Source organism: Aedes aegypti, chromosome 3 (assembly GCF_002204515.2).
Source record: "Aedes aegypti strain LVP_AGWG chromosome 3, AaegL5.0 Primary Assembly, whole genome shotgun sequence".
Classification (NCBI taxonomy): Eukaryota; Metazoa; Arthropoda; class Insecta; order Diptera; family Culicidae; genus Aedes; species Aedes aegypti.
The window spans coordinates 145558961-145583445 of NC_035109.1; the positions used below are offsets into that span (position 1 = coordinate 145558961).

The following is a 24485-nucleotide window of genomic DNA, read 5'->3' on the forward strand; positions in this document are numbered from 1 at the left end:
CAGACCAATGAGGAGAAAGATGGAGAAATTGATACTTAATTACTTATTTGGCTTTACATCAATTATCTTGATAAAGCCTCGCCAACAATATTTCGCCAATTGAACCGAGTGAATTGGCAGCTTCTCTCCATCCTCAACTGTGACCCACGCTCTCCAGGTCCTGATGCACCTGGTCCTGGTACTTAACTCGCTGCGCCCCACGCCTTCTTGTTCCGACCGGATTCATAGCGAACACCATCTTTACAGGGTTGTTGTCCGGCATTCTTGCAACATGCCCTGCCCAGCGTATCCTTTCAGCTTGAGCTACCTTCACGATACTGGGTTAGCCGTAGAGTTGAGCGAGCTCGTGGTTCATTATTCGCCGAAGATATTCCTTAGCACTCGGCGTTCGAAAACCCAAGAGCTTGCAAGTCCTCTTCGAGCATAGTCCACGTCTCATGCCCATAGAGGACTACCGGTCTTATGAGCGTTTTGTACATCGTGCATTTGGTGCGGGGGTGAATCTTTCTTGACAGCAGTTTCTTCTGGAGCCCATAGTAGGCACGACTATCGCTGATGATGCGCCTTCGTATTTCCCGACTAACATTGTTGTCAGCCGTCTACAAGGGTCCGAGGTAGACGAACTCGTCCACCACCTCGAAGGTCCCCGTCTATCGTGACACTGCTCCCTAGGCGGGCCCTGTCGCGCTCAGTTCCGCCAACCAGCATGTATTTTGTATTCGACGCATTCACCTTTAGCCCGACTTTTGTTGCTTCGTATTTTAGGCGGGTGAACAAAGCTGCCACCGTTCCAAATTTTCTCCCAATGATATCCTTGTCGTCCGCGAAGCAAACAAATTGGCCGGATCTCGTGGAAATCGTGCCTCGACTGTTAAGTCCGGCTCTTCGCATGACACCTTCAAGCGCAATATTGAACAACAGGCACGAAAGTCCGTCGCTCTGTTGTGGTCCCCGCCGAGACTCGAACGAGTGTTCGCCCGAGATCTTCACGCAGTTTTGCACACCGTCCATCGTTGCTCTGATCAATCTTGTGAGCTTCCCGGGAAAGCTGTTCTCGTCTATGATTTTCCATAGTTCTACGCGGTCGATACTATCGTATGCCGCCTTGAAATCGATGAACAGATGGTGCGTAGGGACCTGGTACTCACGGCATTTCTGGAGGATTTGCCGCACGGAAAAGATCTGGTCCGTTGTCAAGCGACCGTCGATGAAACCTGCTTGATAACTTCCCACGAACTCGTTTTCTATAAGTGATAGACGACGGAAGTGAATCTGGGATAGCAATTTGTAGGCGGCCATCCTTGCCAGCGGCCTTGTTGTTCTTGAGCTGTTGAATAGCATCCTTAATTTCCCTCATCGTGGGAGCTGGTTGGTTTCCACTGTCCGCTGTGCTGACGTAGCCATCGCCTTCGCTGTCCTGACCTCCTGTGCCTATGCTTTCAGCGCCATTCAGGTGTTCATCGTAGTGCTGCTTCCACCTTTCGATCACCTCGCGTCCGTCCATCAAGATGCTCCCATCCTTATCCCGGCACATTTCAGCTCGCGGCACGAAGCCTTTGCGGGATGTATTGAGCTTCTGATAGAACTTCCGCGTTTCTTGAGAACGGTACAGCAACTCCATCTCTTGGCATTCCATCTCTTCCAGGCGGCGCTTTTTGTCCCAGAATAGACGGGTTTATCTGTTTCCGTTTTGTCGCGTACCATTCTGCAACATTGCAGCCCACGCTGCATTCTTCTCCTCCAAAACCTCTTGGCACTCCTCGTCGAACCAATCGTTTCTTGAGCTCCGTTCCACATATCCGACAATGCTTTCGGCAGCGTCGTTAATGGCTGCTTTGATTGTCCTCCAGCAGTCCTCAAGAGGAGTCCTATCGAGCTCGCCCTCATCCGGCAACGCTGCCTCAAGATGCTGCGCGTACGCATTGGCGACATCCGGTTGTTTCAGTCGCGCTAGATTATACCGTAGATTGTAGAACAAGCTTTTGATATTCAAACGAAATTTCAAATCGGCCATGCAGTATGCTGTGTAAATATGGACTAGCTGTTGTAATACCCGGAATGAATAGAATTTTGTAAATGATTCTGAAGCTTCATTTCTGGTAAAGTACTAATTAGTTACGTATAATATCCAATGTTGAAATATTGGAACAAGTGTCGAATACAATTATTAATAATTTTATACAAAAATCGTTGCAATCTTCTATTGGCACGATAAATGCATTTTGTATCAAGGTTAAGTTTGGATAAGTTAATTTAAAGCGTTTTTTTTTTCTCTCATACCTACCTTGCCTTTCTTGGTTGGTGAAGAGTCTTCGATAGACAACCTAACCAGGGGTACATCGTGCTAGTGGGGCTGCCTCCTCGGTGCTGACACGATACAGCATTTTCCTTTTGTTCTTTACATGATGACCATGGTCATAGCCTTCACAACCATCCTCCTTTATAAGGGCTTTGGACCTGTAGCTCTGGTTCTCAATAGTTTCAAGTTCTTTCCGAAATGCTACTAAGGTGAGCCGTCATGTGCTAGCAGTGTTCTCTCACAAGCAAGTAAAATCATCTCACCTGTAAAAAAAACTGAACTGCTACGGCATATGAAATAAAGTATGGTTAATAATAATGTTAAATAATGTTAATACAAATTTAATTTAGTTTTACCAAATAAGGATGAAAGTGTATTCCAATACAGAACACCTGGACATAAGAAATGAATGTAATGTTTGAAATGGTACTAATCAAAAAAAGTAAAAAAAATCGTGCCCGCTGTTAATGAAAACTGGACCCAAATAGTCAACCTTTACCTACTGAAAGCAACCTTCCGCATAATCCGAGCCCCGAACGTAGAGCCCAATGCCAGTTGTTGGTGGAGTCTCGCTGGTTATTTTTTCCATCCCTTCCCCCGCTCCCCGTTCCTCCTCGGATGCTTCTTCCGTTTGTTACTCACTGCTATGCTACTTTTTCTCCGATGTTTTCTTCTGCACACGATTCTTTCTTTTGGCGGAAGACCATCGCTCCCCCACCCACTTTCTCAAGACTCCCAATCGCATAACATACACATGCATTCCATATTTTATGTGTTGTATATGTGCAGGATGACGACGACGGGGATGCAGCGGGCGAACGAGCGACCGACCGAGCGCACTGTTGCTACTGCTTGCTGTGCACACAATTCCTTGCTCCTTGTAGCCCCCTCCAAAAAGCGCGGAGTGAGATCAAACCGGGAATCAATAGTTCGCTTTATTCCGTGCCCCGTAGATGCGCGGACTCCCCGGCACCCCAAGACGTTGGTGGGCACAGCTCGTGCAAGGGTCGATCCAATCTGTGCCCGTCAACGCCGGAAGATAGCTCGAGTGCATCACGGGCAAGGTGGAGAATCTTTCTGTTCTGAATTGTTGATAAGCATCGGTCAAGAATTTGAATTTTGCTTGCATCAGATGCGGGTGGGTTGAATTCGTGTGCTTTCAGGACGCAATGAAATATGAATTCCGCGCTGGTTTGGCAAGGATAAAGCATGAACTGTGAATATTCCAATCCAAAATTATCTGAAAAAGTTCAAAACCTTGCTTTGCAGTTTGAAGGCGCACACAATTAATTTTAGTTAAGGATTCACTAGTTCAATTGAAAATCAAGTAACTCAGGATTCCGAAAACATTCTCAATCAAAAGAACGTTTAAAAATAATGCTGCGAGACTGATTTGGAAGAAGTGAGAATTATAAGAAAACAAATTTATATATGAAAGCCCATGGCGATGATGGAGTTTTTTACATCCCGATCAAGAAACTTCCAGGGAGTAGATTATCATTCGTGGTTGATATATTTAACGAATGTTTTCAGTTGGCATATTTTCCTGACAAATGGAAAAATGCTAAGTTTGTAACAATTTTAAAACCAGACAAAATCCTGCAGAAGCTTCCAACTATAGTTCAATTAGTTTGCTTTCCTTCATGAGTAAACTTTTTGAAATGGTCATTTTAAACAGAATGATGGTCCACATCAACGAAAATAGGGTCCAAAAGCCCTGTCTCAATTTTAGTACCAAACGCTTGAGTTTAGGGTAGAAACACATGTTTACTCAATTTTTAAATGAGTTTCATTGGTTTAAGTACAAAAATCATTTTTTTTGTGATTTTTGAGATTTTGTCACACCCTTTGGTTTAAACTCAAATGTTGGGTATATTTTGTTTTCCGTTCTTCTTCTTTCAGGCGTTGTTACGTCCCAGCTGGGACAAAGCCTGCTTCTCAGATTAGTGTTCTTATGAGCACTTCCACAGTTATTAACTGAGAGCTTTCTTTGCCGATTGACCATTTTTGCATGTGCGTGTGGCAGGTACGAAGATACTCTTATGCCCTGGGAATCGAGAAAATTTCAATAACGAAGAGATCCTCGACCAGCGAGATTCGAACCCACGACCCTCAGCATGGTCATGCTGAATAGCTGCGCGTTTACCGCTACGGCTATCTGGGCCCCATATATTTTGTTTTCCGTGTCCCTTCCGAAATGTCAGATAGAAACAACCCCGGTGTTAAAACTATATGCCCTGTGGCATTTTTGTCGAAAAAGTGAATGTCAAACAAGATCACAAGTGTCAAGGTTCATATTTGGAACCTTTTTTTAAAATTGAAGTTTAAAAATGTTATAGCCGTTATTTGAGCTGGAAAACTTGCTAAAGTAGTTGCAATAACATGCTCTTTCGTATTATTAAATAAAAACAAGAATTCATTAAACATTTTAGGACCCAATTCAATTGTTTGCTGATGACAAAGGCTTCTCCGGATATGTTTCGTTCGTACTTACAAAAATAGAAGGTTTCTCCTAATGTTTCCAAAACTCAACTAATAATATACCTTCAAGTAGACATATAGTTCCTTTAAATTGTAATAAATATATAAAATGACTTTATCCACTTGGAAGCAAAAAATCAAAACTTTGTTTTAAGAACATGCTCTTGATATTCAAATAAATTGTCTGGCCAGCTATGTTGCATGCCTAACTAATATGGACTAACTGTTGTAATACCACGAAAAAAGCCCTGCAGAGGGTTCAAAATTTTAATAATGGTTCTGAAGATCCTTCTCTGATATAGTACCAATGAGTTACATAGAGTATCCAATGTTTTAACAATTGTCGAATAAAACTATTAATAATTTTAGACATAAATCGTTGTAACTTTAAATTGCCAAGAGCAATGCGTTATATATTTAGGATTAATTAGATAAAGTTAATTGAAAGCGTGTTTTTCTCTTATAAGCAGACTTAGGCGCCAAATTTCTGGGGAGGTGTTGGGTTTCTTTGGAATAAAAATATATGTTGAATTATTTAATTGTCTTCAATAATAGTTTGTTCTACACATTCTCGTCGTATTTGTCACGCATTACAATTTGTACACATTGTATTCAAAGGTGAAGCCGCATTCCTTCCCCCAATGAATAATGTTTGCTGTTGTAAGCCATTCTCTCGAATGCATAAGAATGTAATGAATTTTGGAATGCGTTGAAATAGCGTATCACTTTATCCAATTCAATTGAAAATAAAGAATCTCGCGAAGCCTGGCTTTGCTCATTTAGCAAGGTTCAAAATTCTTACGGTAATGGATTCCTCCTTCACAACAATTTTCAGCGAAAAGCTGCCTTGCGAAATTATCCGTCACTGAAACAGAGCGAAAATAGATAATCACATACTTCACCGCCCCCCCTCCCACAAACACCGTCGCCCACCCCACCACTCACCGCTTATTATTGTTATCCATACATTCGCTACAACTCGTTTAATGCCCGACAATTTTTTTTTTCAAATCCCTAATATTCCTAATTAAATAGCGATTATTTTCCTATTTTCCGCGAAAAATCAGGCTTGATTCATAACCGATCTTTTCAAGAAATTTCAACCTGATTTAATTAACCTGGTGTCTAACAATCAAACATAGTTTTTCATTCCAGCAATCTTTTTTTCTTTGATTTTGCTACTCTGAGTTTCAAAAGAATGGTGTATTAATAAACTTATTGTTCAAACTCTGAACTGCATTAAAAAAAACCATGTTATGTTTTAAATTTTTGAAAATATATAAAAAAATATTTGCCTGATTTCCATCATATTTGAATCGACAGTTTTTAATCCACCCTTCGATATTTCTTTAAAAATTTAGTATAATCTAATTCCTGAAGGGCCGGTTCTTCGACTTCAGCATCATAAACGTGCATAGCCCTCACTCCGGAAGCACTGATGATGACAAGGACGCATTTTACGCGCAGCTCGAACGCGAATACGACCGCTGCCCAAGCCACGACGTCAAGATCATCATAGGAGATTTGAACGCTCAGGTTGGCCAGGAGGAGGAGTTCAGACCGACGATTGGAAAGTTCAGCGCCCACCGGCTGACGAACGAGAACGGCCCAAGACTGATAGATTTTGCCGCCTCCAAGAACATGGCCATTCGCAGCACCTACTTCCAGCACAGCCTCCCGTATCGATACACCTGGAGATCACCACAGCAGACGGAATCACAAATCGACCACGTTTTGATCGATGGACGACACTTCTCCGATAAAACCGACGTCAGAACCTATCGTGGCGCTAACATCGACTCTGATCACTATCTAGTGATGGTGAAACTGCGCCAAAAACTATCCGTCATCAACAATGTACGGTATCGACGCCCGCTCCGGTATAACTTAGCGCGACTGGCCAAACCGAACGTCGCCGCCGCATACGCGCAGCATCTCGAGGTAGCGTTGCCAGAAGAGGGCGAGCTTGACGAAGCCCCTCTTGAGGACTGTTGGAGCAACATAAAAGCAGCCATCAACAACGCAGCCGAGAGCATCGTCGGGTACGTGGAAAAGAGGACATGTAACGATTGGTTCGACGAAGAATGCAGGCAGGTTTTGGAGGAGAAGGATGCAGCGCGGGCTGCAATGCTGCAGCAAGGAACGCGACAAAACGTGGAGCGATATAAAAGAAAACGAAAGCAGCAAACCCGCCTATTCCGGGACAAAAAGCGCCGCCTGGAAGAAACGGAATGTAAAGAAATGGAACAGCTGCATCGTTCACAAGAAACGCGAAAGTTCTACGAGAAGCTTAACGCATCCCGGAAAGGCTTCGTGCCGCGAGCCGAAATGTGTAGGGATAAGGACGGAAGCATCTTGACGGACGGACGTGATGTGATTGAATGGTGGAAGCAGCACTACGATGAACACCTGAATGGCACGGAGAACACAGGCGCCGAGGGTCACGACAACGGAGGAAGTGACTACGTCAGCACAGCGGTTGAAAGAAACCAACCTGCCCCTACATTGAGGGAAGTTAAGGATGCCATCAACCAGCTCAAGAATAACAAGGCCGCTGGTAAGGATGGTATTGGAGCTTAACTCATCAAAATGGGCCCGGAGAGGTTGGCCGCCTGTCTGCACCGGCTAATTGTCAGAATCTAGGAAACGGAACAGCTGCCGGAGAAGTGGAAGCAAGGGGTCATATGCCCCATCTACAAGAAGGGCGACAAACTGGAATGTGAAAATTATCGTGCGATCACTATCCTGAATGCCGCCTATAAAGTGCTATCCCAGATTATCTTCCGTCGTCTATCACCAATAACAAATGAGTTCGTGGGAAGTTATCAAGCTGGTTTCATCAACAGCCGCTCAACAACGGACCAAATCTTTACTGTACTGCAAATCCTCCAGAAATGCCGTGAATACCAAGTCCCAACGCATCAATTGTTCATCGATTTCAAAGCGGCTTATGATAGCATCGACCGCGAAGAGCTATGTAAAATCATGGACGAATACAGCTGTCCCGGGAAGGTCACAAGACTAATAAGAGCAACGATGGACGGTGTGCAGAATAGCGTGAAGATTTCGGGCGAACATTCTAGTTCGTTCGAATCCCGCCGGGGACTTCGACAAGGTGATGGACTTTCGTGCCTGCTGTTCAACATCGCGTTTGAAGGTGTCATGCGGAGAGCCGGGTTTAATAACCGAGGTACGATTTTCACAAGATCCAGCCAATTTGTTTGCTTCGCGGATGATATACATATCGTCGGCAGAACATTTGGAACGGTGGCAGACCTGTACACCCGCCTGAAACGTGAAGCGACAAAAGTTGGCCTGGTGGTGAATGCGTCAAAAACAAAGTACATGCTGATAGGCGGAACCGAGCGCGGCAGAGCCCGCCTGGGAAGCAGTGTTACGATAGACGGGGATACTTTTGAGGTGGTTGATGATTTCGTCTACCTCGGATGCTTGTTAACGGCTGATAACAACGTTAGTCGTGAAATACGGAGACGCTTCATTAGTGGAAGTCGCGCCTACTATGGGCTCCAGAAGAAGCTGCGGTCGATAAAGATTCACCCCCGCACCAAATGTACCATGTACAAAACGCTTATAAGACCGGTGGCCCTCTATGGACATGAAGCATGGACCATGCTGGAAGAGGACCTGCAAGCACTTGGAGTGTTCGAACGAAGGGTACTTAGGACGATCTGTGGCGGAGTGCAGGAGAACGGTGTGTGGCGGCGGAGAATGAACCACGAGCTCGCTAGGCTCTACGGCGAACCCAGTATCCAGAAGGTTGCGAAAGCCGGAAGGGTGCGCTGGGCAGGGCATGTTGCAAGACTACCGGACAACAATCCTGCAAAGATGGTGTTCACGTCGAATCCGGTTGGCACAAGAAGGCAGGGAGCACAGCGAGCGAGGTGGCTTGATCAGGTGGAACAAGATCTGGAGAACGTGGGCCAAAATCGAAGTTGGAGAGACACAGCCATGGACCGAGTAAATTGGCGTAACATCGTTAACGAGGTTTTATCAAATTAATTGAACCATTGCTTCTATGTCTACTCTTTATTAATAAATTGATTACGGAATTATCGGATTCAATTAAAAAAATGCTTAATATTTCAAAAGTTCAATGTTTTCGCTCGCAAATTTCTCCAAAAGTAAGAAGATTTATGAAATTTTATACTTGCATATTTCGATGAAAGTTTTACTCAAAAGTCCTTTAGAATTATTTTCAAAATACATTATATATTGCGTTGAAAATTCTTTTACGTGTTTTTTTTTTCTGGAAATTCTGCTTTCTATTCCCGGTGTTTACTAGTACTATCTTCGAAAGGTGTTTTTGAAATGTCTCTTGCCTTCAAATCTTCAAAGGAAGTTTATTGTAAAATCTCAGGAATACTTTTGCTTCCGGAATAAAAGCGGTGCAATATCTGTGGATAAGAATTTAACAAAATAACTGGATTTATTCAGATATTCAGGAAGAAATTTGTAATGGTCTTTCCTAAAACATTTCTATAAATAGTGTTATCAATTACTGGCAGAATTCATATTCTGGGATCGAATTCTCGTACAATCTCAGACCGGAATTCCTGGAGGCTTTTTGGTAAATTTCTGAGTAATTCAGAAGTCAAGGAAGGAATTCTGCTAGTTTTCAAGCATAATTTCTGTAGAATATGCTGATGCAGTTTTTTCGCTTTCTTGAGGAATTTCCTAAACAAATTAAATGCTCCTTTAAGCAACACTATGAAGAATCTAAAGAAAAAAGGTAAACTCTAGGAGTTAAATAATACAGAATTCTTATACCATGGTTCCATCAAGAATTCCTCAAAAAAAAAATTAAAGTAACGAAAAATTTTCCTCCATGATTAAAATTAAGTAAAATCTTACATAACGTATTTTACTATTAGACATCTCCGACAAAGTCTTTAAAAATATCGCCGATATTTTTGCGTTAAACTACTACAGTTCTGCCACAAAAAATAAAAAAAGTTCGTTCGGAATTTCTACTAGCAGAAAAAGTTTTTTGGGCTTTGTGGCCATGCAGTTAGTGTCGTCAGGCATATGAGCGCATTTGGTCTGGGTTCGATTCCCGCTTCAGTCGTTGAAACTTTGCACTTGTGCCACTTGCATGCTGGTCCGTTGTCTAGTGTTAAATTACAGTCTGCACAGCTTAATGGCTAAAGACGGTGTCCATGTTTTTTTTAAATGGCTTCTACACCAATCGCTTCAGTGTCGTAAGTCTTTAGAGAGTATACAAAACATTTTCTAAGACGTTTGATACAAATACTTTCAGTAAAAATTCCATTCGTTTTATCGCCAATCGTTGTCCATTATAAAACACAAAGAAAAAATAACAAGATTTTTTGTAGTAAACCCTACAAAAACCATTTAAACTTTACGATGAGGGGTTTCATTTAAATATATCGGAAAATCTAAGAAAGATTCTTGAATTTTCCGATAGAAATTTAATATTTTTTTTCGAATTTAATATGACCTAAAAATATCTAATAGTGTGATTCTTAGAGTTATTTATAAAGAAATCCTCAATAAATGTAACTGAGGTATTCCTGGAGTAGATTTTTAATCAAAAATGCAGAGAGGATAAATTTCTAGATGATTTTTATGCAAGAATCATGGATTCGGAAAAAAATATTGAGTAGGTGTTTCTGGAGAAGTTTTTTTTATTTTGATGTTCGAGAATGAATTGTAAAATCCTGTATTAAATATGTTGGAAAATTTCTTTAAAAAAATCTCCAGACGCGTCACTTGTGCTGTTTAAAGAAAAAAAAACTCTTGAAAATAAATACTTGGATAAAAACATCTCCGGGGATCCAATAATGTAATTCTCTGAACAATTCCTAGAACAAATTGCACGGAAAATTTGTGAGTATTTTCGCGGAAGAGTTTTTGGAAGAACAGTTGGGTATATTCCACTAGAACCGTTATAGCAATGTTTGTTTTTTATAGGTAACCATGTTTTAAGAAATTTTAAGAAGTTTTGAAGGGATGCGGGAAGAAACATAAAATTGATGTTTAAAGAAACCATAGAAACAAAACAATCAGTGAAAATAACGCAGAGAGATGTGCGGAGATCTTCTCTGAGAAATTCTTAGAGTACTACCTATAATAATCATTTAATGTGTTTTTGCAGGATTATTTTTGCTGCGAATTATACTTGAAAGCAATCCTCGAAAAATCGTGGAGAGATTTATGAAAGATTTATATTGGCGTAGCTAGGATTTTTTTTTTCTTCAGGGGGCCTAGCAAATTCTTGTTTTACAGAAGTAATGTCGATAATTACGCTTTTCACAAATTTCGTAGTTTGCAAAGATTTGTATTGGTTTCTTCATGGACTATTTCCGTACTTTTTCAGTGCTTTTTTTAAGAACTTCTTTATCAGTTTTCACTGAGTACCTCCTGGGATTTACACAGAAAATCATTTCCGGAAATTGTAGTTATTATTCAGAAGATTTTTCTGAATTTTATTTTGGCTTTTCTTAATTCAAGATCACCAAACAAGGGTTTTTTTAAACATTTTTTTCAGAGATTTCACCAAATTTGCCTTTGGGGCTGTTCCTAAAGTTTCTCTTCAGCTCCCTTCATCAAATCTTTCAAAAAACCTCTCGGAAATTCTTCAAAGATTGCTTAAAAGATTTGCAACAAAAATATCTAGGATTTCCTGTAAAAAAAAAACATTAAATAATTCTTCCAGGTGTTACTCTAAAGATTCTCCTAACATTCCACAAGATTTTTATCAGAAATTAAATTGGAAAAATGATCTTAGCAATTTCTCTAAGAAGTTTTCCGCAGAGCCGTATTAACAGAAAAATCCAAGTGTTTCTCAAAAAATAATTGAATGTTTCTTCCCTTATTAACCCCTAACCATGAAAAAAAAAATCAAACAACATTCCCGACCAGTGGATTACAACAGAGGTGTAACAGATTTTGTCACTTAGTAAGCGCGTTTTTTTTTTCTAACAGAATATGTTATAATTTTGGCTGGTTACTAGTTAACATAACAAAAATTATAACATAATTTTCCCTACACTAAACAAAGTTGAAACAAAATATGTTATAATTTAAACAAATATGTAGCTCATTTCGTTTCTAATCAAACAAAATTATAACTGATTTTGTTATTTCCCATAACAGAATTATAACAAAATGTGTCATGAGCGATTTATGTTATTTTTTATAACAAATAGTGTTATAATAATGTTTTAAATTGAAACAAATTGTGAACAGACTTTGTTATTAGAACTTATTTTGTTTAAATAATGTTATATTTCTTCCATCAACTCAATGTGCTTCTAACAAAAATGAAACAAAATTTACTATTTGTAACAAATCTTGATATAATTGTGCTACAATTTTGATGTTATCCACTGGTCGGGTTCCTATGAAGGTAATAGCGGAATACATACTTTCATTTTTTTTTTTCAAAAACTCTTCCGCGAATATACTCTAAAATTTTTCTATCAATTTGTTTAAGCATATCTTCAGATAATTATATTATTATTATTTCTCCTAGGATGTTGTTCTAGGATTCTCCCGAAAAAATCACCAGGGATGCATCCAATTATTTCGCAGAGTTTTCATTTTCTTTAAAAAGCGCTATCGATTCTTTTCGGTATTTTTTTTTTTTCAATATTCATTTGGGAACTTGAGAAATTTCATCAGGTATTCTTTTAGATTCTAGAAATCTATCCAGTATCCATTTTTGGATAAAATATTACTCCAGGAACACCTCAATATTTTTTTAAGACATTTCATCGCAAATTGCTTGACGAATCACTCCATTGACACATTAAATTTATATTGGATTTCTACACGGAAAAAAAATCTGATCCCCAAATCATGATTTACAAATCATGAAATTCATAAATTGGTTAGGTCATAATATCAGGATCACAAATCATGGTTCCTGGAGTCATAATCATGATTCTTCATAAGCGTAACATCCAGGATGAAAACACTAAGTGGTGTCCCGACCAGAACCACATAACAAGATTATAACACATTCCTATCGGCAGCAGTTAAAAATAATAGAAGTTGATAAAATTGTTATATTTTTAGTGACACATTTATAACATTTGTCATATTTTTGACATCACATTTATAAGTTTGTTGCAAATAACATCCGATGTCATAAACAGTAACAAAGTTTGCAATACTTTTGTTATTTTATAACATCCTTGCAACACATTCTGTAATAATTTTGATATTATTGTATCAGGGTTTGTTATATTTTAGTTTAATTTGGTGCTAATTGTGTTTGAATTTTAGTTATTTTAACTACTAACGGTACATGTTTTATAACAACTATTGATATAAAAAATCATATCAGGGGAACACATTCTGTTATAATCATGTTTCTTCCGACTGGTCGGGGTGCCTTGCTTCAACTCATTTGATTCTATCACCCGTTAGTCAAGGTTACGAAGTGGTTGAGTGGTAGGGTACGTGGCTATCAATCAGAAGATTCTTGATTCGAATCTCAGTGTTAGTGTTTTATTTTATTTTGTCGATCATAAACGGATGCGCGGTTCAGCATTTTTGGCACTTGAATCATGATTCCGAGCAATCAGCAAAAAAAAAGTAACGCGTGTGTTGCGTTACGGCAATCTGACTCATGATATCATGCGTCCGAATCATGGTGTATTTTCATAAGACGAAAACACGCTGGAATCATGATATCATGAGTCATAATCTTGTTTTTGGTTTCTGATTCCTACCCGTGCAGTGTAACACATACAAAAAAGTTATGGAGAAACTTTAAAAAAATAGTTGTTGGATAATTTAAGCTTAAATTGAATTCTTAGGAATTAACTATATTCCTGTAGGAAAATTCAAGCACTTGCCGAAGAATTTATGAAACTTTTTGACATAGTTTCTGAATGTATACATTATAGAAAAGCTGCAATGGTTTTTTAAAGGGTTCAGTACAAAAATCTTGTTCTTTTTTCTTCATCTTTTTTGATGAACAATGATTGAACGGATGTTTTTTTTTACTAAGATATTTGTTTTTTTAACATCTAAGAAAATGTTTTTGATGAACTCTGAAATTGCCTGATGCAATGGCGAACAAATTGGTGTAGAAACCAATTTTTTCCTACTTGCAGAAATCTTGAACAAAGTTTTTTCGAGGGACCGTTTTAAATATTGTTAGAGAACTGTAGAAGTTGAAAATGAAAAATATTGTCGATATTTTTGAGACCATTGCCAAAGATGTATTATGGTAAACATAAAGTATTCGTTACATACGTTTTTAACTGATTTAAATCTTGGAGGAAAAGATTCTTCAAGAAATTTTCTGGTGAGATCAGGAAGCCTATAGAAACTTCAGGAAAAATCTGTCAAATAATAATTACTACAGGGCCTTCCTTAGCCGTGTGGTTAGAGTCCACTGCTACAAAGCAAAGCCATGCTGAAGGTGTCTGGGTTTGATTCCCGGTCGGTCCAGGATCTTTTCGTAATTTCCTTGACTTCCCTGGGCAAAGAGTGTCATGGTAGAGTATCGAAAATTGCAACTTTGGCAAAGAAAGCTCTCAGTTAAAAACTGTGGAAGTGCTCATAAGAATCCCGGAAATGACTTACCGTGGGAATCCCACAAGGAACTCAATGAAAACTGGTGAAGGAGTCCTTGTGGAAAGCACTGAAGAGGCACTCTTAAAGCACATGGTTGAATACTTCAAAAGTTCGGGGATGAATCACAAAAGATTTTCCTCGTGAGTACTTTGGAAGCCTTCATGAAGGATTACTGAATTAGACGAAGCATCAATATTTTCCGTTGTAAACATTTAAATTTACATATATAATTGATGGGCAGCGATATGAAACAAAGTCACAAACAAATAAAATCTATTCAAATCCAAGAAAACCACGAAATTTGCGAAAATCGTGCTTATTACGACCGACATTACTTCTGTACAAAAATAATTTGATAGGTCCTCTTGATCTCCTCCAGAAAATAACAATCCTAGCTACACCAATGATTATCAGAGTGGTTCCTAAAATAGAGGGTTGAGAAGAAACAAATCATTGAAACACATAATTAATTGTGATTTGAGTGATTTTTCTCGAAATACAAAACAGCACATTCGAACCTCCAGACTCATGGAATCACAATCAAAAAATATTGTTGTCCTCTCAAACGGCTTCCCCATTTGTGTTCCATGACTTGATATTACTATGAATCGATGGCCCCTTCAGATATCGAATTAAGGAGGTTTGACTGTAATGGTAACATTACAAAACTTCGGACGTTACTTTTCCGCTTAATTAACTTTTTTGAAATTTAAGTTTTTCAACCAATTCTTTTATAACCCAGGTAACATTGGTAACTGAAAAACAGTATATTCAGCTGAGGCTGTACAAACAGCAACCAATGTTGCCTGGGAATGTTCAATGTTTAATACTCTCTAGATTTTTCTTGAGATCTAGGTATGGAAGGATTCCTGCTTACATCCTTGTTAAACCCAAAAAAGGTTTGTTTTTTGGTTTCTGCGTCAAATTTAACATATATTTTCCGTTAATATATTTCTACACAGAACCGTATTAGAAGATTTAACTTTTGGAAATATTGTTTTTCTTCGCTTTTTTGCTTATGCCTTATCGATTATTTTGAATTGATCTGCTCCTAAAGACAAATACAAATGAAAATGCAAAGGATTATCGTTATCGAAATAATACTGGCTGTGATTGTACATATGTTATAGTAAAAATCATATCACCCTACCAGAAACATTTCGAAACATTATTCACAATCATTATGGCACCTTGCCACATCGTACACGAGTACTGCCACCTATCGTCTCAACGTGGTAACTATCATCTCACATGTGATAGTGTCTTCACTAGCCGATACAGTATATCGTGCTTCAAATTTATAGCATGGCTAAAACTGTTGCACGATACAATGTTGTGTCATACTTTACGCTGAAGCATAACGCAACATTTATGCTTGTGATGCAACATCATATGCCATAAAAAGCCACATGATGGAAAAGTGCGAGCATAGAATGAATTGTATCCACTCGGTAGGTGTTGTCGCTTGTCGTCTGTACTCCGCAGTAAATACCATACCGTTCAGAAATGATTGAAACAAAAGAGGAAATTAGCTACAGTAATAGCGCCACAAAACCGTTCTTTTTCCACATCCGCGCGTTGACGCGCATCTTTTTTGTTCTCCGCCGTATAGCAGCGCATAGCAATGCTCTCGAATACAATTAGTATGAAAGTAATAGGGAATCGGTGTCTACAGTATTGGACAATACATTTGCAACTTTGTCGCTTTTCCATACAAAATGATCATATTTAGAGTGTATGATATGAGTGTGGACCGATTTTAATGGAACTTTTCACAGTACGTCTTCCAAAACTTAAAATTAATGGTATATTAATTTTTGAGTGATTTTTAAAATTACGAGTTCTGGAGCATTAACCGTTTAACTAAAGTGAATTCATTGGAAATTATTGTAATTCACTTATTAATTAAAAATGTTGAATGAATAGCTTCGTGATATCTTCAAAAATTTCTAAAATGGGATGAACAAGTTTGTTGAAGACAGTTTTCGTGTAGGGCTTTGGTATTTTCAGATTAATCGTTTAAAATTTCAGTATTCGATATTTTCGAACTTGTGATTCGAACAATGGCTCTAACTGTGTCTAACGTGTTGTTAAAATTTTCTTTTAAATCGGTCCATAAATAACTAAGGTAAGATAAACGGGGCTTTCCTTAGCATATCAAAGTTGATCGTTTTCTAAGTAAAAAAAAGAAAAGTTGTAAATGTATTATACACTACTGTATCTCCACAAGAGCCGGACAAATCTTGTCGGTGCGTCAGGTGGAAAATTGCCCGACGACTGAGAGGGAGCTGAAAAGGGAGCCCAGACTGAGTGATTAGAATCGCATTTCATCATCATTGTGTAGGAAATCGGTTTCTTTCCTATTATTCAAGTTGAACGATATGTCGCTCGTCGTCGTCGTTGGGTGTCGTTTTACATGCGAATGCTGCTGAAATGCTTTACGACACATATGATGGGAAATTATGCTTTTTGCTTGTTAGGAATGAGGAGATTCGTTTAGTGTAGTTTTTTTTTCTATTCTGTGATGGAAATAAGCTATTTCTTCGGGTTTTATTGTTCTCACCTAGGTAAATGATAAATAATTTACGCTGGGTATTGTTTTGCAGAAGACTCTTTGGGATTTGTGCCTTTCAGTAGGTGAAAATTTTCAGTTCATATGTGTTCAATCTTTTGTATAAAATTATTTTTTGTTTATTGGTTATGATATACACTGCATTTTTTGTAATTCTCAAACATATAAGGGATAAAACTTCTTGCCTTTGGTATTATATCGGTGTACCTGCAGTGAATTATCTTTTAAGATTTTCTGAATCCAAGTTCAACATAAAAATATATAATATTGAATATGGATGTTGTCTCAGAAATGCTCCACTCTGGTACAAACAAGCTTTAAGCAGTAAATTCGAGTTCAAAATAAATCCCTCAAATAAATAATGCTTTCATTACCAAAAAAAACGTCCCTCATTATTCACTTCGACACTTTTTTTCGCTTCGTGAACCGGTTATTCACGTTATCAAACCAGCTCGGCTGGGCGTGGCAGAATTCAGAACGGGGTACAACGTGCCGGCACGAAAGCACAAAAAAAAACTCAAAGAAACATAAACAATCGCGATTATATGCAAACGACACGCGAGGAAGCAGAAAAAACGAGCCCCCGAAAAATAATGCCTTTAGCCACGCCTTCCTAATCGGGCGGGAATCGGGTTTGTGGCTTTTTATCACTCGGACTCGACGGATTTTGTGTCCACGGTTGTCATGTGCGCTGGTTGGTGTGATGCGACTCGATTCGTTCATCACCCGGAGATGCAGCACATCAATGTCGTCGTAGCCAAATGGAAAAATGCCAAAGTTGTACCAATTTTAAAACCAGTAAATTAGTTTGTTTTCCTCCGTCAGTAAACTTTTTGAAAAGGTTATTTTTCACAGAATGTTGGTCCACATCGATGAAAGTTCATTTTTTGTAAATAAATGTTCGAATAATCCAAAGTTATCTGTCAAATCGTATCCCTCAGGTTGTTTTTTTCAATTTCTTTATTAGTATCATTCCAAACATAACATTCATTTCTCATATCTAGGTGTTCTGTGTTATTAGACAATACTATCATCCTAATTTGGTAAAACGATTTTATTAACATTTTGTTAACAACATATAACATTTCATTTACCGTAGCAGTTCTGATTTTTACAGGTGAGTTGATTTCACATTGGATACTCTATGTAACTCATTAGTACTCATTAGTATACCAGGGAGGAAGCCTTCGAAACGTTTTCAAAATTTTATTTTGAATTCTCTGCAGAGCTTTCTTTCTGGTATTACAACAGCTAGTCCATATTGGTACAGCATACAACATGGCTGGCCTGAAAATTTGTTTTAATATCAAGAGCTTGTTCTTAAGACAAAGTTTTGATTTTCTATTAATAAGGGGATAGAGACATTTTACATATTTATTATATTTGGCTTGAATGCCCTCAATGTGATTTTTGAAAGTTAAATTCTTATCTAGCATGAGCCCTTGATACTTAACTTCTTCTGACCAATTTGTTGGAACCCCTCTCATCGTGACAACATGTCTACTTGAAGGTTTCAAACAGAGAGCTTTTGGTTTATGTGGGAATATTATTAGTTGAGTTTTGGAAGTATTAAGAGAAATCTTCCATTTTTGCAAGTATGAAGAAAAAATTTCCAAACTTTTTTGCAATCGACTTCGTCCTTTGGCGGAGAGGCCTGTGTCATCCGCAAACAAAGATTTTTGACATCCCTGAGGTTCTGATAATTAACCGGAAGTGTACGATTTGATAGATAACTTCGAATTATTCTAACAATGTATCTTGGAAAATTAAAGTTTTTTAATTTTACGATCAAACCTTCATGCCAAACACTGTCGAATGCTTTTTCTATGTCCAGAAGAGCAAGACCAGTAGAATGGCCTACAGATTTGTTGGAACGGATCAAATTTGTTACACGTAAAAGTTGATGAGTGGTCGAATGTCCATGGCGGAATCCGAACTGTTCATTGGCAAAAATTGAATTTTCGTTGATGTGGGCCATCATTCTGTTCAAAATGACTTTTTCAAAAAGTTTACTGATGGAGGAAAGCAAACGGTAGGTAGAGTGTGATGTGGACATTTTCAGGCCATCATATAGTTGCATCATGCGATGGCTCAAAATACACGATTTTTCATCCAGATATAAATGGATACCATGTCTTGTTTCTGGCATTACGTCCCTATAGGAACATAGCGTGTCTCTCAGCATAGTGTTGATATGAGCACTTCTACTGTCATTAACGGAGAGCTTTGACATTTCACCATTTTTGCATTTGTATATCATGTGGCAAGCCCCTAGATACTTTTTGCCTGGAGGGAGTAAAGAATATTTCCAACTTTCCAACGCTTAATTTGGCCATACTGAAAAGCTGTGCGTTTACCGCTACGGCTATATGGGCCTTCTAAACATACATTTTTTATATTCGAATATCATTTTCGTAACGGCCAAATTAAAAAAAATATAAATTAAGAGATCGGAATCATCATTCGACAAGTCATAATGTTTTGGATAAGTTAAACGACATTTTATCGCTGGCGAATAAATACTTTTGGCCCAAGCGTATTTAAGTGGGGCAACAGACGTTCCTTAAAGAAAACCACCAGAAATTCCTTCCAGAATTTCTTTTGAAATATCTCCAGAGACTGTTCCACAGATTTATCCAGGAATTCATTGAAAGATTTCTCAGGGATTTTACCAGCGAATTCTCCAATATAATCTCTACCGTGTACGAAATGATACATTTTAGATCGGTTCTGATAGTGCTTCAAGAATATCTTTGCAATTCCTCCAGAAGTTCCTCCAGAAATTGGATAAGGGATTCGTTTAAGGATTCCTGTAAGAAAATTTCTACAGGAATTTCTTTAGAGATTTCGCTAAGAGTTCCTGGAGGAATATCTCCAGTGATTCCTCTATAGATTCTTCAACTTTTACTGGGATGCTTCTAAGAATTTCTCCAAGAAATTCTTCAGAACCTGTTTCAGGAATTCTTCTAGGATAGCTCCGGAATTTTTCCAGGGATTTTTCAAGCGATTTCTTCTGGTATTCCTTAAGATATTCCTCTAGAAAATCATCCAGAGATTCTTACAGAGATATCTTCAAGGTTTTCTCTAGGAGTTACACTAGGACAGTTTTTCAAGGATTACTCAAGATATTTATCTAGTGATTTCACCAGAATTTGCATCGAGGATTCCTTCATACATACACAGATATTCCCAAATAATCCTCTCGAGATTCATCCAGGAATTTTTCCAGGTGTTCAACAATTCACAAATTCCTCAAGATTTTTTTTGAGGCATTCTCCAGAGTTACCACGAGGAAAATCACTACGTGACTTTTTTTAATGGTTTCTTCAGATAATCTTCCAAGGATTCACTAGGAATTTCTCCAGGGACTCGTTCTAGACTGCAAAAAATCCTCCGAGGATTCCTCCAAGAGGTTCTCTTGAAATTCCTTCAGAGATTCTCCCATGAATTCTTGCAGGTATTTCATCAGAAATTCTCCTCAGATTTACTTCAGGGATTATATTAGAAAAATCTCTATAAAAATCCTCCAGCTCTACATGGATTCCTTTTGGAAAATCTCCCATAGATTCTTCCTGATATTTTTGTAAGGACTATGCCAGGGATTTCTCCAGAAAACCTCTACAGGTGTTTTTCCATAGATTTATCTACGGCAGCGGTTTTCACGCGACAGTTTTGAAAATTTTGTAGCAATGTCTCAACTTTTTTCTTTAAATGAAGCCACATCTGGAATTTTCAGAAGTATTCTTTAAAAGATAAAAACAACCGATCGTGCTGAAAATTAAATCGATTTGTAAAACATTGATTGCGACCAATCGATAGAATTTTTATGTTTATTGTTATATTTTTATTCTCTCGATTTGTGGTCTAGAAAATTTAGAGGTGTTTTTAATTCTTTTTCACCATATTTTGCGTTCGACGTTATGGTGGATGACGAAACTCGATTCTACCCCATTACCCCGAATGCCATTTCCCCGATTGCCATCATCCCGAATTCCATTACCACGAATGTACCATTACCCCGAATTCCATCACCCCGAATGCTATTTCCCCGAATTCACAATTATCTTGACATGATGACATTGATGACATTTCCCCATGATTTTGGAATTCGGGGTAATGTCATTCGGGGTGATGGGTCGTTCGGGGTTTTGGAATTCGGGGTAATGGAGTTCGGGTTAATGGCATTCGGGGTAATGGGATTCGGGGTAATGGGGTAGAATCATGATTTTGTAAAGATATATTTTTAGACGGAATACTCAATCTAGATTTACTTGAAATCATGTTTTGTTGCACGATTTTGAACAATAAATCAAAATAAACATGCGTTATAAATGAGATCGCGTCACAACATATTTAAGTGCTGGTTGATTTAGGTCACGTATGTGAATTCCAATTTCTTTAAAAGTGTAGCATGAACCCTAGATGCTTAACTTCATCTGACCAATTTATTGGAACCCCTCTCATCCTGACAACATGTCTACTTGAAGGTAAATAAAGAGCTTTTAGTTTATGTGAGATTATCATAAGTTGAGTTTTGGAAGCATTAGGAGAGCTACTACCTCCAGTAATTTCCTCAGTTGATAAATTGACATTTTTTTCCAAAACTTTCTTGGAATTTGACGATCTTCCAAAGATTTCTACAGAATTTCTTCCGAAGCAATCCACAAAAGTTTATTCCAGCGTGTTTGGAAAAAAAAACTCTAGTTTTTTTTTTATCGAGGAACCCTGCAGGAATTGCTTCGCCTGTTCATGTGAATTCCTTCAAGAATTCATCCACGTTTCCTCCCTAAAATCCCAAATTCCGTGAACCCTTGAATAAATCTGTTTTATTTTTCTACAATTTTTTCCAGTATTTCATCCAAGTATTATATTTGCCATAAAACCAAACATTTCTTAAAAAGTTTTCTCAATAGATTCTCATGCAATCTTCAAACGTGTATTTAAGTTTTCACATCAGTTTATACTACACAACTTTTTTCCAATAATAAGTTCGAGTTCTATAGAGATTCTGTCCAATGTTTTTCGACAAATATTTTAGGAAAATTTTCAAAATCGCATTATCCAGGAAATCTTTTAAAAATTTCTCAAGATGTCAGTAGTTATTTCAGGGATCATGGTCCATCTAGGGTGACTTTGAAACTTACCCATGTTTTGTCAGAGGTTACTCTGGGATTTTCTTTAGAAATTACTCACGGATTTATTTTTAAGAAAAATTTCCTTCCCAAGACTAACTTCAGAAAATCTGAAAGAATTACTGGAGAAATTTAAGAAGGAATCTTTGAAACAATTGCTGAAAATATCTTTAGAGGAATCCCTAGTTGAAAATTTATGTAAATCCTAAAAGACAATTTCAAAGTAAATCCCTAGAAGTTTATGAAGAATTGATTTGATTTTAGTGACCCTTCGTAGCCGTGCATCAGTCATTAGGGCGTATTGTGCTACGGAATGTGGGTTCGATTCCCGCCCCAGTCGGAGAAAACTTTTCGTCAAACGAAAAATTCTTCACTGGTCCACTGGTCGTTTCATGTGTCCGTTGTCTAATGTTAGTTATGTTCAGTCTGTGCAGCCTTTGGCTGAAGACGGAGTAAATTGTCCATTTAAAAAAAAAAGTTTTACTTTTATTCCAATAGCCAAATAGGACAAAAACTTAATAAATTTCGTAAAATTAAGGTGGGAATATAATAACATATAACATTCGTACATTGTACTCTGGTGGTCTTCTTGCCCCGTGCCTCGTTGAGAAGACATAAGAAAAGACATTTTCATAAATCTCAAATCAACACGAAGGGTAAATGTTCCAATAGTGGAGGTACTAAGCACGGTTCAACTTCATTTAACCTCTCAAAATTCAAGTAGCGCAATGAATGTACACATAATTGTTATCACGAGAAGTACCGATCTTTGACATAATGAGAAAAACGATTTCATCGCAGTAGCCATCGAAAGGAAACAGTCAGTGAAAAATAATACCTCCACTATTGGTACACTGTTCTTTGAGTTGAGGAGAATTTTTAATTTGTTTTCCTATAATTGTGGTATCTTTTGTTTTCTTATGGGATCCCGACCAGAACCACATAACAAGATTATAACACATTTCTTTCAGCCGCAGTTAAAAATAACAGAAGATGATAAAATTTTGTTATCAAGATGGCTTTGTTCTCAACTTTTTATATTTTTAATAACACATTTATAACAAGATTTATTATATTTTCGACACTGCATTTATAAGTTTGTTTCAAATAACATCCGATGTCATAAACAGTAACATAGTTTGCAAAATTTTTTTTTTTGTAACATCCTTGTTACACAATCTGTAATAATTTTGATATAATTGTAACAGGGTTTGTTATATTTCGAATTAATTTGGTGCAAATTTTGTTAGAATTTTTGATATTTTAACTACTAACGGTACATGTTTTATAACAACTGGTGTTATAAAAAAAATCATATCAGGGGAACACGTTCTGTTATAATCTTGTTTCTTCCGTCAATTTTGAAACAATTTGAACGATGTATTTAGCTATTTTATGTATCAATAAGCCAAAACTTCGTATGGCGGTATGGATATGCAGCTAATTCAATTTAATCAGTGTAAATGGCATTATCGCAACTATTAGAACAATGGACAACTAATGGATCACTTACCCTATTTGTTATATTTTTGAAAATCATCGATAATATCATTTAGAACATGAGGTGAGCTTGTCCCTATACTGAAATAAAGTTCAAAATTTGAGCTGATCAAAAGTCTTAAAGGTTTATCACAGAAATTTAAAAAAAAATTGAAGGCGTCAAAAAGAATCAAGGATTCGAGTTGAAAAATATTTGCAGGATTTTTCTGGGAAGATGCAAGCAGGAATCTATGGAGATTTTGCTTGTAGGGGTCTTTTATGAGCGGCCAAGTTGGCCTCAATATCTGATATATGACTAGATCTATTCATACATTATCTGATTTGCAAAATTTGTGCTTCTCGGGTTTTAAAACGTTATTCAGGAGTTATATGATTAATGTTTGATGTAAAACACGAAAAATATCGGGAAGAAAGCTTAAAGAAATTGCTGAAAAATTCTTTAACTAAAAACCTATAAGCATTGCAAGATAAAAAATTTAAAGAGTAGAAGGATTCCTCGTATAATTCCTTAATCAAATTTTGAAAACGTTACTAGAGATTACTTAAAAATATTAAAAATGGAATCCATGGGGGGAATCCTGGAAGAAATCTGGGTGTAATTCTAGGAATTAGTCCTAAAAGAGTCTCTGAAAAATATTATAACCACGTTTGACGACATCTGGAAGAATTACTGTATCAATCACTAGAAAAGTTCATGTAGAAATATTTTTCTAAAGCTTCCTGAAAGTATTAACCCCTAGTATAACTTATTGGGGAGATTAATTGAAAAGGATTACCTTAAAGGTTCTGACACAACTTTCGGTAATACCCCCTGTCGAATGATAAGTGATACCCCATTGAATCATATCCGTTTTCAGTGAACAATAAACGATTTCAAGATGACAGGATGACTTTCAGCCCGATCGATGCAAATTGATTTCTTCTTGGA

General features: G+C 37.6%; 1 protein-coding gene across 1 annotated transcript in view; it reads right to left on the bottom strand.

Annotated features, from left to right (window-relative positions):
- LOC5575987 (zinc finger protein rotund) overlaps positions 1-24485 on the bottom strand; it is a 371609-nt gene that overhangs the window by 199141 nt on the left and 147983 nt on the right. The gene's annotated exons all lie outside the window — the stretch shown is intronic.